Source organism: Triticum aestivum, chromosome 6B (assembly GCF_018294505.1).
Source record: "Triticum aestivum cultivar Chinese Spring chromosome 6B, IWGSC CS RefSeq v2.1, whole genome shotgun sequence".
In the NCBI taxonomy this organism is placed as follows: Eukaryota; Viridiplantae; Streptophyta; class Magnoliopsida; order Poales; family Poaceae; genus Triticum; species Triticum aestivum.
Genome location: NC_057810.1, coordinates 201592713 through 201593321, shown reverse-complemented (window position 1 = coordinate 201593321; position 609 = coordinate 201592713).

Below are 609 nucleotides of genomic sequence, written 5' to 3'. Positions count from 1 at the left end.
TTTCTACAGTATCCCTATGCCTCTACGCTCACTTCACTCATTTTGCTCCGTACCTAGTCACTTGTTGAAATCTGTAGAAAGACAAATACTCCATATTTGGGAACAGAGGGAGGCTTTTACTCCGTATTTGGGAACAGAGGAAGCTTGAAATATGAACATGTCAATGGGAGGGAGTAAGCCCCATGCATGCATGCATGCATGCATGCAACATACAACACTCACACGTACACATGGACGAACGCAACATTCACGCACCCATGCAGTACATCCTACACAGGTGAGTTAGGATGCACTTGACCCCAGGAAGGTATCTACTATCCTTCAAACCAGATGAGTGCTTCAAACTAACAACAGTACATAATATCCAACAAAAGATGGTCGTGCTACAGCAGCAGAATAAATGGCTCAGTCTAGATATCAGCACGAATCAAGTTGTGCATATTTGCTGTTGGCATGAACCACATCGCCGCATGTCGGGTTTGCAAAAGCCATCCATCGCATGGAAGCTTGATGCCTTTCACACACTGAAGATTATCTGGCAACAAGTTGTGTCGACGAATCTCTGGATATGGTGATTCATGAAACCCATGGTATGATGTGTAAACACAG